Below are 15,416 nucleotides of genomic sequence, written 5' to 3'. Positions count from 1 at the left end.
GCAAGGACCCAGAAAAAAAGTGGTATGATCTACCATACTTCGCAACGGATGATGCCATAGCAGCGGTCCTCGATCATTGGCGAGCTGAGTGTTGCAAAACATTGGATTTTTCCTCCGGGTCTAGTAAGTCCGTGGGAAAGTAGAAAAAGGAAGAGGCTCGGTCGAAAATTCAGCAGTTGGTTGAAAAGAGAACAAAGGAGGTAGCGGAGAAGGCACGCGTGGAAATGGAGCACGCTGCCAAGGAATAGGAGGAAGAACGTGATTCTGATAGAATTCAGAAATCCCCTTCACCACAAACAGAAGAAGAAGAATGATTAGAGCAAGGTGGTGCAGATCTGGAAAGCACTCCCTTCCGGGTGAAGCGGAACAGGGAGCAGGAGAAGGAAGGGTCGCGCAAAAAGTCCAAGGCCACCAAGTCGTCACTAGACCCGATCAACTTGACAGATGACGACTTGGATGACATCGGGGATAAAGTAAGGGATGCAATGGAGGGAACTGTTGCAACTGTTGCAACAGTTCGAGTAGTAGCAAAAGTAAGCCTTGGTTTCCATTCAGACAGGTTTGCATGACCTGCAAATCCAAACTACTCAACTGCAGGCAGGTGTAGTGTAGATTAGCGCGGTTTCGACTAGTTTGGCATCGGGGACCACTCGAGTAGTGGATATGTTTAGCTCTTTCGATCCTTAGGCCATCGCGCTACCTGATGGAGCCCTAAGTGTGGAGACAGATGTTGAAAAGGTTGCTTTAAGGAACACTGGTCTCAACTTGGCCGCGCTCCCAAGAGAATTCCTTCACACACTACAAGCAGGTGTGATCGTGGAACTTAGGGCCCGAGAGCAGCACTTGCTGAGTGTGATGAACAAGAAGAAGGTTAACAATGAACAATTGTTCATTGAGAAAAAAGCAACGATAGGCACCAAGAAGAAGGTCCAGGAGAAGAATGAGAGCACCGTAGCGGTGGTAGCAAAAGCATGTAGAACCATTCTTCAACTACACATCCCTGAAGAGGCACTTGTGGTGGCCAAGATTCAGAATTTGGCTGCAGGTGTGTGCGATGCTCGAACCAAGATGGCCAAGGTTCAGTTTGAGTTGAACCTCAAGTTTACAAAGCTCAAGTTGAGGGCGCAGCCTTCAGCTCTGCCAGAGGTCAGAGAACAGCGTGAGGCAGCTGTCAAAAATGTAGTTGTTGTAGTAGATGTCACGGTGGAAGAATGCACTGTGCTCTTCAAGAAATCGATGGAGGTCCTCACAAGTCTGCAGAGGTTGAATACTAAGACAAGGGAATTACAACAACATTATGACGAAGCCAGAGTGACGGCGCGCACCATCGCCATCACACAGAGATTGGCCAAGCTGCAGGAGGCAAAGGAATTGAAAGAACATGCGGAAGCAATGCAGTGAAAAGTGGTTGTCGTTAAGGCCAGATTGGAACCTTGGCTGGATGAGGCCTATGTACTCTTTGCCACCATTGGGGAGAATTTGGCTAGCCTGCAGAATATTGTTGGGTTGTGTTATATTCTTTCCACGTAGTTAACAGGGGGTTTGAAGGGAACCCGTAACCCCACTTTATGGGGTCTGGGGTAGTGCCCGGGAAAATTTTGGTTTTGGACCCTATGTTAGGTTGGGCGGACCCACCTATGGCTTTTTGCATGATTTTCACACATGTTTTTTGGACACAATGGTTTTCGGTCCATGGTATTGGACGCGATGGTTTTCGGTCCATGGTATTGGATGCTTCGACATGTATAAATATGTATTATAACATTGAAAGGAACATAATGAAAAATCAAGCTGGTAGTCCCGGTTTTGGGATATAGGGGAAAATTTCTGTGTATATGTGTTATTCTCTCACATTGTTTATTTTCTGTGTTTTAGAATTTGTATGCAGGTAATTTCTGTACAGGGTTAAAACCTACATTTGGTATCAGAGCAGATTTGGCTTCAAGGGGACGCCTTTGTTGTTGAGGGGTTTTTCTCGGGCCTATGGTAGACCTGTTTAGTGGGAGATCTGCGAGATCGATTCTGGTGGTGAAAGAAGATGGCGAGCACTGGAAAGATAGAGCTCGAGAAATTTAATGGTTAGAGTTTTGAGTTATGGAAACTCAAGATGGAGGATCTGTTGGTTGATAAAGATCAATGGATCGTGGTAGATTCGGGTACTAAACCAACAGGAGTGTCCGATGAAGAATGGAAGAAATTGGATAGGAAGGCAAAGAGCACGATACGATTGCGTGTCTCAGATTCAGTATTGCTGAATGTATCAGGGGAAGCTACGGCGAAGGATTTGTGGGACAAGTTAGGGACTTTGTACCAATCTAAGTCTCTCGTGAATAAACTGTTCTTGCGGAAAAAGCTGTATAACCTGAGGATGAAAGATGGAGACTCGGTGACAAAGCATTTGAACACATTTAATACTGTGGTAAGTCAGTTAGCATCTATTGAAATTAAAATTTCGGATGAAGATAAGTGCATTAGTTTGTTGTGTTCTCTACCAGATTCATGGGATAGTCTGGTTATTGCAATAGGTAGCAATGCAACTGCCTTGCAGTTTGATGAAATAGTCTCAGCCTTACTGACGAAGGAGATGAGACGGAAAAATATGGAGAGCCAGAATGGTGATGCCTTGTCTATACGAGGATGGACCCAGAGCAGAAACAAAAATAAGTCATCGAGTGGGAGATCTAAATCTAGAGGGAGATCTAAATCTCCAGGAAAACCTATAAAGGTGGTGTGCCGAAAATGTGAAAAGGAAGGTCACTTCAAAAGGGACCGCAAATTTAAAGCTCCTGACAAAGGAAAGGGATCTGATGAGTCTCCTTTTGCAGAGGAAAAAGCCACCTAATATGAAGGTGGGGATGTGTACTTGGCTTCTTCAAGTACACATGTAGATCATGAGGCATGGTTGATTGACTTAGGTGCATCCTTTCACTTCACTCCCCATAGAGAGTGGTTCTGTGAGTATGAGAAATATGATGGTGGTGATGTCTTCTTGGGGGATGACAGGAAGGCTAAAATCATTGGTCGTGGAAAAGTAAAGTTGAAGCTGCAAGGTGGAAGGGTTAGAACACTTCCGGGTGTTCTGCATATTCCTGCATTAGCCAGAAATATGATTTCTGTTAGTAAGCTGGATGATGCAAGCATAAAAATAGTGTTCGAGAAGGATACCTGCAAGATGTTTTGGGGAGCACTGGTATTGATACGGGGAGTTCAGATTGGAACTCTGTACAAGCTACAAGGTAGCACTGTTGTTGATGGGTGCAACAGTTCCGTGGTTCCTGAAAGTGGAGCAGAAAATCTAGTGGTCTCTGGAGAAAAGACCATGATGTGGCATCAAAGGTTTGGACATATTGGAGAGAAGGGCCTTCGAATACTTCATGGTAAAGGTATGGTAGAAGGTATGAGTAATAGCTCTCGGGATTTTGATTTCTGTGAAAATTGTGTATACGGGAAGTAGAATCGGGTGAGTTTCCCCTCTGGTAGTAAGAGGGCGAAACAGATATTATAACTTGTGCACAGTGATGTCTTTAGACTTGTGAAGGTTCCATCACTGGGTACGTCTATGTACTATGTATCATTTATAGATGACTTCTCAAGGAATACATGGATATATTTCCTTAAGAAGAAATCTGAAACCTTTGACAGGTTTAAAGAATTTAAGGCTCTCGTGGAAAATCAGACAGAGAAGAAGATAAAGGTGTTGAGGACAGATAATGGTGGAGAGTTTTGCAGCAAGGAATTTGAAGAATTTTGTAAGAAGTGTGGTATAGCATGACAGAAGACTACTCCATATACACCTCAGCAAAATGGAGTTGCAGAAAGAATGAATAAGACATTGATAGAAAGGGCGAGAAGCATGCTCAGTGGTGCCAAGTTATGACAGAAATTCTGGGCAGAGGTGGTGGATACTGCATGTTACCTGGTCAACAGGTCACCTTCATCAGCATTGGAGGATAAGACTCCACAAGAGGTATGGACTGGTAAGAAACCCTCTCTTTCACATCTAAGGGTATTTGGATGTGATGCATATGTACATGTTCCAAAGGAGAAATGAACCAAGTTGGATTGTAAATCTGAAAAGTGCATCTTTATTGGGTATAAGGATGGTTTAAAGGGTTATAAGCTTTGGAACCCAATAACAAGGAAGGTTGTGTACAGCCGAGATGTGGTATTTAGAGAGGTGAAAGATGTTAATAAACATGAAATCCAACCAAAGGAACCTGAGAAGATAGAATTTTAGCTAAAGGAGGAAGAATCAGAATCTACAACAGAGGAGGAATCAGAAGATGAAGAGCCACAAACTCCAGCTGTGAGAAGATCAGTTTGAGAAAGAAGGCAACCAGAAAGGTATAGTCCATCTACTTTCTGTTCAAATTTTGCTTTGTCTGTTACTGATGATGATCCCAGAACTGTGAAGGAAGTAGTGGATTCAGAGGATGGAAAACTCTGGAAAGAGGCCATGGTTGATGAAATGGCATCTTTGCACAAAAATGAGGCTTGGGATCTGGTGGAGTTGCCGGCTGGAAGGAAACCCATTGGTAGCAAATGGGAGTTCAAAAAGAAGACAAATGAAGAAGGAAAAGTGGAGAAATACAAAGCTCGTTTGGTAGCAAAAGGTTATTCCTAGGTGCTAGGAATTGATTTTGGTGATATGTTTTCTCCTGTTGCCAAGGTAACTTCTATTAGATTACTTTTATTGTTGCTGCTGCTTTTGATTTTGAGGTAGAACAGATGGATGTGAAGAGATCATTTCTTCACGGGTATCTGGAAGAGGAGATGTACATGAAGCAACCTGAAGGCTTTGCGGTGAAGGGTAAGAAAGAACTGGTATGTAAGTTAAAGAAGTCTTTGTATGGGTTAAAACAGTCACCAAGGATGTGGTATCAAAAATTTGATACATTTATATGGGGACTTGGCTTCACCAGAAGCAAAGCAAATCACTGTGTGTATTTTAAATTAATTGGTGACCGTGTTATTTATCTCGTCTTGTATGTGGATGATATGTTGCTAGTTGGAAATGACAAAGAAGTTATCCGGGATTTGAAGACCCCAATGTCCTCCAAATTCGACATGAAAGATCTTGGTGCTGCAAACTATATTTTGGGCATGGAAACTAAAGGAGACCGGGAAAAGAGGAAGCTCTGGTTAAACCAGAGGAAGTATGTTGAGACAATATTGCAGAGGTTTAATATGCAGGATAGTAAACCGGTGAAGGTTCCTTTTCTTGTAGGTGTGAGGTTGTCTGCTGAACAGTGTCCCAAGACACAAGAAGAGGAAGACGACATGTCCCGTGTTCCATATGCAAGTGCAGTTGGTAGCCTGATGTATGCAATGGTCTGTACTAGACCAGACATTGCACATGCAGTAGGAGTATTGAGCAGGTTTATGTCAAAACCAGGAAAGGAGCATTAGACAGCAGTGAAGCGGGTTTTCAGGTATTTGCATGGCACTAGTGATTATGGTTTGTGCTATCAAGGAAGACCAGGATTGGATAGAGTGTTGGATATTCGTGGCTTTGTTGATGCAGACTGGGCTAGAGATATGGATCAGAGAAGATCTACAAGTGGGTATGTGTTTAACCTATTTGGAGGTGCAGTCAGTTGGATGAGTAAGAAACAATCTGTAGTGTCACTATCAACTACAGAGGCAGAATACATGGCAGCCACTCATGCAAGCAAGGAAGCAGTTTGGTTGTAGAGATTGTGTTCAAGCATGGGGTTAGTACAGGAAGCTATAAGGATAGACTATGACAGCCAAAGTGCAATTTTCTTGGCAAAGAACCCCGCATATCATTCAAAGACAAAGCACATTGATGTTCAGTATCACTTTGTGAGGGATATGATAGAAGACAAAAAGGTGTTGCTGGTAAAGGTGGACACTTTGAAGAATACTACAGATGCATTGAAAAAATCTGTGAGCTTTGAGAAGTTCTCTTGGTGTAGAGAGACTATGGGCATTTCAGAGCTGGGAAAATGACTAAGCTCTCTTGTGGCCCCCTGTGGAAAGAAAAAAAAAATAAGTGGGAGAATGTTGGGTTGTGTTATATTCTTTCCACGTAGTTAACAGGGGGTTTGAAGGGAACCCGTAACCCCACTTTATGGGGTCTGGGGCAGCGCCCCAGAAAATTTTGGTTTTGGACCCTATGTTAGGTTGGGCGGACCCACCTATGGTTTTGTGTATAATTTTCGCACATTTTTTTTGGACGCAATGGTTTTCGGTCCATGGTATTGGACGTGATGATTTTAGGTCCATGGTATTGGATGCTTGAGCATGTATAAATATGTATTATAACATTGAAAGGAACATAATGAAAAATCAAGTTGGTTGTCTCAGTTTTGGGATCCAGGGGAAAATCTCTATTTATATGTGTTTTATGTGTTATGCTCTCGCATTGTTTATTTTTTGTGTTTTAGAATTCGTATGCAGGTAATTTCTGTATGGGGTTAAAACCTACAAAGATCTAGGCAGATAGCGCAGGGCCAGCAACGGTGCAGCTGGTGGAGAAGGTCAAGCAGGAGGCTACGCAGTCTACAGGTGAAGTTGCAGTAGTACAAGTGGAGCTAGCTAGTCTTTGCAGCAATACCTCTGCTCCAGTAGAGTGACTTGGGGGCCAGTAACCATATTTGTGTTGGGGACCTGTTGGGATAGGGTTCTCTAGGATCAATTTTGGGGTTAAAAGCCCAAGTTTTGGGGCATAAAGCCCAAGTTTTTGTATGTAAAGTGTAAAGTCTCCGCAATTTTTGGTCGCGGAGCACATAGATGTAAAGTTTCATAAAGGGTTTTCGCCCTTCTTTTTGTAAGTTTTGTCAGCTTTAGAAGATCCACCAATGGTTTGTGGACCATGGGATTGTATAAAAAGGAGATTCTTAGAAGAGTCTAAGGAAGGGAGGTCATTGATGGGTCAGTAAGAGCTAAGAGAGAAGAGTCTTAGAATAGAAGGAAGGCTCTATAGTTATGTATGCAGAGGCCTAGGGTAGATGTCTGCAGCTAAGTGCACAAACCCCTACAGCTGAGTGCGTAAGGTAGTTAGAGTTTGTAAGAAGATCTGAAGTACTAATAAAGAATATTACTCTCGAAATATTTGTGTTTGATCCATTTACCTCTATTATGAATAAATGCAGTTATGTTATGTTGAATAATGGCTTCATGATTTAATGCCATATTGATGTGTGAATCTATATGTTTTACATTGTTATCTATATGCAAGCAATAATATCTGTTTACGCGAAGAACATATTAATGCATATTCAAGTTATTAGATACTTAAGATGATATGGGTAAATACAGACGTAAGAGTAATTACATAAGTGCGTAAGTGGATAATTCGTCTGGTTAGGGTCTACAAATGACAGTCGTAGACCTTCGTGGGGGTCTAGAAGCCGATTAAGAGAAGTATATCGATAAGCCTTAAAAGGCTTATTGATCGGTGGGAAGGTAGACTTAGGGCATAAGACGACATCACTACCATCGCTGGCTGCAGAAACTTGGTTCCAGCATCCCCCCATACTGCTTTGGGTGAGACTTCAGTCCACGCTCTGTGGATTGATGCCGAAAGGGCTAGTAGTGTAGGGATTTGTTTGGCTAAATTAACCTTGAACCTGGGTCAGGGCCCACTAAGCCAACAATTGGAATCGTATCGTCGAGCACTATCATCCTCATCCATCACATGTCATACCCCCATCATGGTTTTGGCCTAAAACATGATGGGTGAAAAACCCCCAAGCTTGGACCTCAAGCCCACAAGCCCATTTGTGGCACTTTGACTTCCAACCCTCGAACACCAGGGCTTGGAGTACCTCCCAAGCTACACAAAAAATCAACACCGGTATTTGACTACCTCATGGAGTTTTTCAATCAATGAGCCAATCTCAGGCGCCTCAAAGGAGGTTTTCACCTGAGATTTTATATTTTCTCTTATTTTGTTTTCTACCCTACTCTACTTCAAAAACAAAATCTCTTTCAAGTATAAGAATACTTCCAATGGAGCCATGTGCACATCAAGATGACAAATAAACTAATGTGTAAGCTTGAAATGAATTCTTTGACATGTACCTGAATGTAAGAGACCAAATGCTTTGACTGAGATAAGATTATGAATTGTTGAAGAAGAGTGTGTTGCTGCAAGTTAGTGATTGTCTAGAACCATATTTCAATATAGTTGTGATGCCCTTAGTCCACTTGCTGATTTGGATCATCTTGGATTCCTTCTTCTTCCATGAAATTCAGATCTTCTTCTTTTTGTTGATTATTCTATTGAACACATAGAGGATCTGATGGTAAACATGACGACACTTTCCCAATCTCTGATTCTGATGTATGCTCTTTGTCAAGTGCAACCCATGATTCTTTGGTCTTCTCATTGGAATATTCTTTTTTTGCATGTTGTCCTTCAATTATATCAAGAGAATATATTTTTTGTGATACTCTTCCTAAGCTAAGATGAATACCATTTAGGTCAATAAGAGATGTTTGTAAGTGTTGTACCTCACCATTGTAAGTGGGTTGAGCTACTTCATTGTATGGGTTCGGAAATGGTGGTATAGGTAGTTGAGTGGGAGTGGATATTTGAGATGGATATGGTTGGGGTTGTGGTTGTGGTGGGGGCGGATGGTAGGGATAACATGGAGTTAGTTAAGGAGGATATTGAGGAAAATATTGAGGATATTGTGGATGACTCCCATAAGTTCCTTTCCAACCTTGTTTCCAAGATTGGTTTTGGGGTTGAGATGGCCAAGGTTGTCAAGGAAAGGGTGTGTTCCAATTACTTTGAGATGGATCTGCATAAACTTGAAATTTTGAATTAGGCTCTTGCATCATATCATGTTGAATAGGCTTCCATGGTCCTCTTCGAGCTACATAACATAGTTGTATTGGAAACTAACTTGCTTCATTGTCCTCTTAGTAAACTTCATTAAACCTTGGTAGTGAGGGGAAATATTTAATAGCATGTGATTCTAAATGGACAACACAAATATCAACATCTTTTCTTCCCTCATCTTGCATTCTTAAAATTTATACGTGTTTGGTTAGATTTCTAAGAATGTTTGTTTTAAAGTCATCAAACAATTTTCCAAGTTTAGCTTGACTTACCAATCTTGATGTTGATTTACTTACTTTTGTCCTTCCTCTTGATATGTGTTTGCATGTTTCACAAATTTCTTCAAATGATAATTGGTATACATCTGCTCTACTCTTGAGATCAAGGAGATCAATCAACTCATCCTTAATTGTTCTAAGTAAGAGGGTTTTTAGTGTGTCGGATCCTAAATGATGTCGTTTTTCCCTCTTAACGTTATACATGAACCATTGTATTAGATCCTCAAGACTCTTATATAATATTTTATTCATTCTAAATATTTCTTTTTTAAGATCATAATCTTTATATTTTTCTAGAAATACGTTTTCCATATCATTCCATGATCTTATTGAAATATTACCTAAACTCATGAACCATTTAAGAGCTCTATCCTTCAATGTTGTCGGAAACAATCTCAATTTTTGAGTGTTTAGTAAGTAACCATAAGATCTACAAAGGATTTCAAATTCAAAGAGAAGCGTTTCCAAATCCTCTGGCCTCATACCATGGTAGTTGAGAAGAAAATATGGAGGGATGTTCTTCATATGCACACTAACATCAGTATCTTGAATGGGAAATCCAAGAGGATCTTCTTCATTGTCATCATCTACATCCATTTATTCTACCTTCTCTATCAGATGTTCTTCTTCTACCTAGAAAAATCAATGGTGATGTGGCTCTTACTGCACCACATGACCAAATTGGGGGGGTTGGTGTTGGGAGCGAGATCCCCCAAGGGTAGTTTTGGGGCTAAAAGCCCACGTTTAATTCAATTTTTTTAATATTGTTGTAAAGACTCCGCATTTTGTGGCCATAGACCGCGAAAGTGTTATGTGTCATAAAGGGTAGTCTGCCCTTAGTTTTGTAAAGTAAAGTTAGCTGTAAGAGATCTACCCATGGTCCGCGGACCATGGGATTGTATAAAAAGAGCTAAGCTCTAAGTAGTTTGGGAGAGACAATATGTAAGAGAGTCATAGCTTTAAAGCAAGAAGTCTAAGTCTTGGGTTGTAACATAGGTAGAGGCTCTGTAGCTGAGTGCGCAGAGGCCTAGGGAAGAAGTCTACAACTAAGTGCATGGACCCCTGCAGTTGTGTGCATAGGGTGGACAGAGTCTGTAACACTTGGAAGATATTAATAAAATGAGTTATTCTGCAATTTCTATGTATCTGTTTTGTTGATGTGTTTGGATATTTTGTGTATGAATTTCCTTTATTATGCTTCTATGATGTGCGAATGAAGACAGTTACATTGAATAATTAAACGTAATTACGAATATCTGATTATGTGGTGATAACTTTAAGTATTCGGCAAGATAAGAAAATCACTTAGGGTAATTGAGGAATCTGCATGGCACACTGCCTTAACAGTGCAAAAGTACTTGAGCCACAGGTTAGGGTTGTGCGAAGGTCAATCATATACTTTGGTGAAGGTATTGAAAGCTGGAATAGAGGGTTTTCCTTACAAGCCTTAGAGTTAGATCACCTGCGCGAAGGCAGGGATAGAAGAAATCAACCGACATCACAACCATCTCATGGTGCGGAAACTTGGTTTCATCATTCCCCCCATACTACTTCGGGTGAGACTTCGGTCCGCGCTCTGCGGGCTGATTCCGAAAGGGCAAGTAGTGTAGGGATTTGTTTGGCTAATTAACGTTGAACATGGGTCAAGCCCCCTCAGGCCAACAAATGGTTCTGTTGCTGGGATCAGAATCTGAATAAGAGATGTGTGATGTCGTATCACTGGAATCCAACTAAGAAGGAGATTGGAGATTAGTTGGATAGAAAAATCCACGAATTCGTGGCACAAGAGAACAGAAACCCACGATTGAAAAAAGAATAGTGGTTGGATAGATACCTATATATAGATATCCACGAGATATTTTTCGACTCCTTCCCTATCAAGCTATACGAGCAAATCGCGAAGCTAGAAAATAGCCAAGGAAGGTGGAAACTTGACAATCCTACTGTGTGGACCCCAGAGCTAGTGCGAAGGTTAGAAGCATCAGAGGATAAGATCGCCCATGCTGTTAATCATTGGCTCAATTGTGTCATAGGAGGATTTGTGACTAAATTCACTGTCGACACCTCAGTTAGCTATAGCGAGGCGGAGTGACGCTTTTTCTAAGGTCCATGAGGTAACTATGTAAAATATTTGAATACTTGGATTAAAATTTTGTTGTGTGAAAAATGGGTTATACAGCTACCTTGATGTTCAGAACTACGCGAAGTGGAAAAACTTACAGGAACGAAGGAAAAAAGGGTTTGAAGTATAGTCCCTTGATTTCACATCCGCGAGGTGACGAGGAAGGGATAGCAAAGGTTTCTCCATGAAGTGCTATCTAGTTAATAAGACAAGGATTCTCGCGAATACCACCTCTACCCACACCACCTCCAACTTCACCACCCTCATCTCCAACTTCACCCGTACCACCTCCACCTCCACCTCCACTGTAGTTTAGTATGGAAAATACAGTGAAGTTGCCTTTGTTCAAAGGCTTGGGAAATGAGGCCCTAGACCAATTCTGGTTTGTTTTGAGGGCTGTATGGGAAGTTTGAGGTTTTGCAGATGATCATATAGAGAAGGATACACTGGTTAGTTTGTTGCAAGATAACGCGTTAACATGGTATATTAAGTATGTAGGTTTTAACCCCGTACATAAATTACCTGCATACGAATTCTAAAACACATAAAATAAAAAATGTGAGAGCAGAACGCTTAAAACACATATAAACAGAGATTTTCCCCTGGATCCCAAAACTGGGACTATCAGCTTGATTTTTTTCATTATGTTCCTTTCAATGTTACAATACATATTTATACATGTCGAAGCATCCAATACCATGGACCGAAAACCATCGCGTCCAAAACCATGGACCGAAAACCATCGCATCCAAAACCATATGCGAAAATCATGCACACAACCATAGGTAGGTTCGCCCAACCTAACATAGGGTCCAAAACCAAAATTTTTTGGGGCGCTACCCTAGACCCCATAGAGTGAGGTTACCTGCACCCCTCAAACCCCCTGTGACTCCCCTCGCTATGCAATCGGCACAACGAACACAGGGCTGTGCCCCCCTTCTAACCCCCCAGTTAACTACGTGGGCTAGTCGTAGAAAGAATATAACACAACCCAACATTCTCCCACTTGTTATTTTCTTTCCACAGGGGGCCATAAGAGAGCTTAGTCATTTATCCAGCCCTGCAAAGCCCATTGTTTCTCTACACCAAGAGAAGTTCTCAGAGCTCACATATTTTGTCAATGTGTCTGCAGTATTCTTCAAAGTGTCCACCTTTACTAGCAACACCTTTTTGTCTTCTATCATGTCCCTCACAAAGTGATACTAAACATCAATGTGCTTTGTCTTTGAATAATATGTAGGGTTCTTTGCCAAGAAAATTGCACTTTGGCTGTCACAGTCTATCCTTATAGCTCCCTGTACTAACCCCATACTTGAACACAATCTCTACAACCAAACTTCTTCTTTGCTTGCATGAGTGGCTACCATGTATTCTGCCTCTGTAGTTGATAGTGCCACTACATATTGTTTCTTACTCATCCAACTAACTGCACCTCCAAATAGGTTAACACATACCGACTTGTAGATCTTCTTTGATCCAGATCTCCAGCCGAGTTTGCATCAACAAAGCCACGAATATCCAACACTCTATCCAATCCTGGTCTTCCTTGGTAGAACAAACCATAATCACTAGTGCCACGAAAATACCTGAAAACCCACTTCACTGTTGTCCAATGCTCCTTTCCTGGTTTTGACATAAACCTGCTCAATACTCCCACTACATGTGTAATGTATGGTCTAGTACAGACCATTGCATACATTAGGCTATCGACTACACTTGCATATGGAACACAGGACATGTCCTCTTCATCTTCTTGTGTCTTGGGACACTGTTCAGCAGATAACTTTACACCTACAGGAATAGGAACCTTCACCGGTTTACTATCCTGCATATTAAATCTCTGCAATATTGTCTCGACATACTTCCTCTGGTTTAACCAGAGCTTCCTCTTTGCGTGATCTCTTTTAATTTCCATGCCCAAAATATAGTTTGCAGCACCAATATCTTTCATGTCGAATTTGGAGGACAATTGGGTCTTCAAATCCTGGATAATTTCTTTGTCATTTCCAACCAGCAACATATCATCCACATACAAGACCAAATAAATAACACGGTCACCAATTAATTTAAAATACACATAGTGATCTGCTTTGCTTCTGGTGAAGCCAAGTCCCCATATAAATGTATCAAATTTATGATACCATATTCTTGGTGACTGTTTTAACCCATAAGAGACTTCTTTAACTTGTATACCAGTTCTTTCTTACCCTTCACTGCAAAGCCTTCACGTTGCTTCATGTAGATTTCCTCTTCCAGATCCCCGTAAAGAAATGTTGTCTTCACATTCATCTGTTCTACCTCAAAATAAAAAACAACAACAACAGATAAAAGTAATCTAATAGAGGTTACCTTGGCAATAGGAGAAAAAATATCACCAAAATCAATTCCCGACACATGGTAATAACCTTTTGCTACCAACCGAGATTTGTATTTCTCCACCTTTCCTTCTGCATTTGTCTTCTTCTTGAACACCCATTTGCTTCCAATGGGTTTCCTTCTAGCCGGAAACTCCACCAGATCCCAAGCCTCATTTTTGTGCAAAGATACCATTTCATCAACCATGGCCTCTTTCCAGAGTTTTCCATCCTCTGAATCTACTGCTTCCTTCATAGTTCTGGGATCATCATCAGTAATATATAAAGAAAAATTTGAATAGAAAGCGGATGGGCTATACCTTTCTAGCTACCTTCTTTCTCGAACTCATCTTCTCACACCCGGAGTTAGTGGCTCTTCATCTTCTGATTCCTCCTCTGTTGTAGAGTCTGATTCTTCCTCCTTTAGATCAAACTCTATCCTCTCAGGTTCCTTTGGTTGGACTTCATGTTTAATAATATCTTTCACCTGTCTGAACACCACATCTTGGTTGTACACAACCTTCCTTGTTACTAGGTTCCAAAGCTTATAACCCTTTAAACCATCCTTATACCCAATAAAGATGCACTTTTCAGATTTACTATCCTACTTGGTTCGTTTCTCCTTTGGAACATGTACATATGCATCACATCCAAATACCCTCAAATGTGAAAGAGAGGGTTTCTTACCAGTCCATACTTCTTGTGGAGTCTTATCCTCCAACGTTGATGAAGGTGATCTGTTGACTAGGTAACATGTTGTCTCCATCGCCTCTTCCCAGAATTCCTGTCCTAACCCGCCACCACTGAGCATGCTTCTTGCCCTTTCCATCAACGTCTTACTCCTTCTTTCTACAACTCCATTTTGCTGAGGTGTATATGGAGTAGTCTTCTACCGTGCTATACCACACTTCTTATATAATTCTTCAAATTCCTTACTGCAAAACTCTCCATCGTTATCTGTCCTCAGCACCTTTATCTTCTTCTCTATCTAGTTTTCCACCAAAGCCTTAAATTCTTTAAACCTGTCAAAGACTTCAGATTTATTCTTAAGGAAATATATCCATGTATTCCTTGAGAAGTCATCTATAAATGATACATAATACACAAACTTACCCAATGATGGAACCTTCACAGGTCCAAACACATCACTATGCACAAGCTCTAATATATGTTTCGCCCTCTTACCACCAAAGGGGAAACTCACCCGATTCTACTTCCCATATACACAATTTTCACAGAAACCAAAATTCAGAGAGCTATTACTCATACCTTCTACCATACCTTTACCATGAAGTATTCAAAGGCCCTTCCCTCCAATATTTCCAAGCCTTTGATGCCACGGCATGGTCTTCTCTCCAGAGAGCACTAGATTTTCTACTCCACTTTCAGGAACCACAGAACTGTTGCACCCATCAACAACCGTGCTACCTTGCAACTTATACAGAGTTCCAATCCAAACTTCCTGCATCAATACCAGTGCTCCCCGAACCATCTTGCAGGTATCCTTCTCGAACACTGTTTTTACACCTACATCATCCAACTTGCTTACAGAAATTAGATTTCTGGCCAATGCAAGAATATGCAGAACACTCGGAAGTGTTCTAACCCTTCCACCTTGCAACTTCAACTTTAATTTTCCATGACCAACGATTCTAGCCTTCCTATCATCCCCTAAGAAGACATCACCACCATCGTATTTCTCATACTCACAGAACCACTCTCTATGGGGTGTGAAGTGAAAGGATGCACCTTAGTCAATCAACCATGCCTCATGATCTACATGTGTACTTGAAGAAGCCAAGTACACATCCCCACCTTCATCTGAGGTGGTTTTCACCTCTGCAGAA

The sequence above is a fragment of the Pinus tabuliformis genome, chromosome 3_2 (assembly GCF_031772625.1).
Source record: "Pinus tabuliformis cultivar Carrire ecotype Pingquan chromosome 3_2, CPIR1, whole genome shotgun sequence".
NCBI lineage: Eukaryota > Viridiplantae > Streptophyta > Pinopsida > Pinales > Pinaceae > Pinus > Pinus tabuliformis.
Note: the sequence above shows the minus strand (reverse complement) of the source record.